General features: G+C 40.5%; 1 long non-coding RNA gene and 1 other non-coding gene across 2 annotated transcripts; one reads left to right on the forward strand and one right to left on the reverse strand.

Moving 5' to 3' along the window:
• Positions 1-626: 626 nt before the first annotated feature.
• Positions 627-698, forward strand: trnaw-cca (transfer RNA tryptophan (anticodon CCA)). Its single transcript has one exon. It is a non-coding gene; the product is annotated as a tRNA-Trp (tRNA).
• Positions 699-2,168: 1,470 nt separating this feature from the next.
• On the reverse strand, positions 2,169-3,519 carry LOC115394436 (uncharacterized). The gene is made up of 3 exons (XR_003932082.1): positions 3,329-3,519; positions 2,894-2,928; positions 2,169-2,331 (listed from the first exon to the last, which is right to left on the reverse strand). It is a non-coding gene; the product is annotated as an uncharacterized LOC115394436 (long non-coding RNA).
• Positions 3,520-3,737: the final 218 nt, after the last annotated feature.

A 3,737-nucleotide genomic window follows, 5' to 3' on the forward strand; every position in this document is an offset into this window, starting at 1 on the left:
ATCATTTAAACTGAGAATGGCCTCTGATGCTTGTTAATGGACTGTGGGAGGAAACTCTCACAGACCGGGAGAACATGCATGTTGGTTCCATCAGAAAATATAATGAAGATCAATATATCCTGTTCATGAACAGAACACTTCTTTCATTGATGTTAAATTTTGACTTCGCTCTTGTTGATAAAAGAACCTGATGCTTTCTGATGAAGCCTTCAGCAGCTTCACCGTGGAGGCTCCGCTAGCAGCAGGTGAAGGGCCCCGCTGGAAACACCACTCACTGGTCGGCTTTGGGACTTTTTGCCTTATTTAGCTGAAATTCAAAGTAGCCATTGAAGAATGCGCTCAAGTTAAAGTGAAAAAGTAGTTTATGAAGATGAAAATGAACTTTGAGTAAAAGCTGCGGCTTGATGGAGGTCACTCCTCCTGGTGTGAATCAGCGAGGAAGAATCATTTATACCTAAAAGACTAAATAAACAGTTTGTCCATCCTCTATAGCCTTCATTCTGTTCAGTCCTAACACACAATGTTGTGTTCAAGAGGAAGAAGCATTTGTACCTCAGACAGTAAATAAAGGTTAAAACATGTCTGACTGTGCAGCTACAGGACAAACCACTGCACCTGTCCAGTGTGACCTTGTGGCGCAATGGTAGCGCGTCTGACTCCAGATCAGAGGGCTGCGTGTTCAAATCACGTCAGGGTCAAATGTTTACTGTCCCTCATCACACTGAGGACTGAGATCAGGTGGTGAATCACATTGGTACAGCTTGTAGACTGTCAGTGTTTCTCTGGCAGTGTTGTTTTCGTTAACGATGACGACGACGAAAATATTTCGTCAACGCCCCTTTTTTCCGTGACTAAAACGAGACGTGACGAGCTAAAAATATCTCTTTAAAAGACGGAAAAGTGACGAGACGTATCTGTTGTTTTCGTTAACGAGACGAGACGAGACGAAAATGTCGGTATTTTGACTTTCAAAATAAATGAAAACAAATGCGATTCCCCCAGCCAGTTCACGCAGATCGGCTGCTTTACTCTGAAAATATCAGGAATTCTCGAGCTGCTTCCTGCATGCCTGCACTGCATGCGCCGGCGCACTAGAGAGCGTGACAGCAACTTTCGCCCGGGCTCGGCGGGAGGAAAAGATGCAGCGATTTATGGATGTACTTTAATCAGAATCCAGCAGAAAATAAAACAGAACGCCTCGTAGTGGGAGACGGAGGATCTAATCCAACTGTTGACTGTTTGTTCTTACTGCGAAACTGCAATAGGAGCCCACCACTAATTAGTGAAGATTTTTCCCCAAGTACCTAATAAATCTTTACTTGTTCTTGTTCTTTTCTTTTTTAAAAATAATCCAGGTGTTGTCTTATTTTGAAGAAATGTATTTTCACTCTTGTTTAAAATTAGTATAAAGAAAATTCAGGTAAGGAATACTTACAAAGTTTATTAAACTGTCATTTCAGTTTTGAAGACTTCCAAGTGTTTCATACCATCAAGTTTACCCAAGGAATTAATTTAGTTTATTTCAGTTGTTTTAATGGTAGTATTTTCCTCATAACCATCTTAATATGGTGTTATCTCTCCTCCAAAAGTAATAACAGGCAGTTACTCTGACCAGTTCAAATCAGTAACATAGAAACATAACAGACCAGTTTTAATAAAAGATCTCAGCCTTTATATCAGTATGGACATTATAAAAATAGCCTGAAAGTATCAGCAAAACTCCTATTAGTCCTCTCATTCTGTCTGCAGCGCTCATATAAGCACTGCATTGAGGTTGTAAAGTATCAAACTAGTCCAGTTATTATTTAATTCACAAGGAATCAATGTGTTATGATGGTTTTGTGCCATTTAAGTATATTTTATTATGTTTGTTTGGTTTAGAATTTCCTTTGTCTGTCTTTTTTCTCATGTACTATTGTTTCAGCCTTTTTTTAATGACTAAAACTTGACTAAAACCCGTTTGGTTTTCGTCGACTAAAACTAGACTAAAACTATGAAGTGTTGAAATGACTAAAACTAGACTAAAACTAATGAGCATTTCGTCCAAAAGACTAAGACTAAAACTAAATCAAAGCAGGCTGCCAAAAACAACACTGTTCTCTGGTGGAGCACAGCTTCAGAAAACTCTCCTCCAGGATCTCTGCTGAGTCCAGAGCCTCCTGAGCTCACCAGGCCCTACAGGACTCCTCCTCCAGCTTCACAGGTCCTTGAACGCAGCACAGCTCCAGGTTTCCTCTGTCTCTGCACTGCTGGATCTGAACTCCTCTCATCAGCTGAGTGGCTCCCCCTGCAGGCCGCAGGATGTTCTTCTGATGGGGCTTTGTTGGCTCACTGAACATGTTACATGTGGAAAAAAGAAATAACCGGATTTGTAAAGACATGACCAAAACACTGTTTATTTAAATTCCAGGTTTTATTGAAGACAAACTGAATCAATTCCATCACTGTGCAGATTCCACATCTCGTTCTCTGTACCACACTGATGATGGTCTGAGAATGTTTCTACCTCCTTTTCTCAGGTTTTGCATGTTTTTTAATGAAACTTTACTCATTTTAGTTTGATCCTAGTTGACATTCTTTGTGCATCTTTCTAATTGTTTGTTGTAATTTATCAGTGAATTTCACATCATTATACATCTCACATGATCCCAACACGATTTTAAATCAACTGAAACTAACTCAGTGATCCACATTAGAAGGAGTAAAGATGTTAATTCAGTGTTTCACTCTTCATTCTCATGTTGAAGTAGATCTGTGGATGGAGACAAAATGACTGGATGATGTGTTTCTGTTAATGGGTTCAATTTCTGAATCTGAATCATCCTGAACCTGTAACCTGTAACGTAATTAAATCTAAATTCAGAATGTTTCATTATGTGTCATTTCCACTCACCTCCTGGAAGCAAGAGATGGCAAAAAACTTGCTCTCTGCAAAGGAAAAGACAGATGTTGGTTTCATAAAAGGTCTTTTTCTGCTACAGTCCAGTGGGACCTTGTGGTGCAACCAGGAGGCAAAGCCAAGAAGAAGAAGTGGTCCAAGGGAAAGGTGAGGGATAAGCTCAAGAAGCTGGTCCTCTTCGACAAGGCCACCTACGACAAGTTGTACAAAGAAGTTCTGCTCTGACTCCAGAGCAGAAGGCTGGGTGTTTAAGTCACGTCAGGGTCAGGCGACTGTTGATGAGAGTGTCATGGAAAATGGCTTCAAAGATCATTTCCAACAACCTGCAGGATGCCGGAGAACTTCACTCATGGTGAAGTTTGTGGTTCCTTCCCAGAGAAAGATTCTTTTATGCCTAAAGAGTAAATAAACATGTAAAAAAAACCATACCTCATGCTGCGTTTCCATCTTCTATACCCTTCACTCTGCTCAGTCCGAGACACAATGTAGTGTTCTCCAAGAGGAAGAAGCATTTTTACCTCAGACAGAAAATAAACAGCTTAAAACACGTCTGACTGAGCAGTTACAGTAGAAACTATTACACCAATGCGGACCTTGTGGCGCAATGGTAGCGCGTCAAATACATTCCCTCATACGGAGACAGAAGTGCACTTTTCAGTTTTTGCAAAAATCAAAAGACAAGCTCAAAACGCAAACTGGGTGTTCTTGAAAGACTCAGGGAGAAAATGAAGATAAAAAGGGAAAATAAAGAAAGTGAAGAGGAGCCACAAACCTCTGAACTGCTTTCCAGACGAAAGTTAACAACACGCACTACTGAGACAGGTTGGATGCACAAAGT

This window comes from Salarias fasciatus, chromosome 9 (genome assembly GCF_902148845.1).
Source record: "Salarias fasciatus chromosome 9, fSalaFa1.1, whole genome shotgun sequence".
Lineage (NCBI taxonomy): Eukaryota > Metazoa > Chordata > Actinopteri > Blenniiformes > Blenniidae > Salarias > Salarias fasciatus.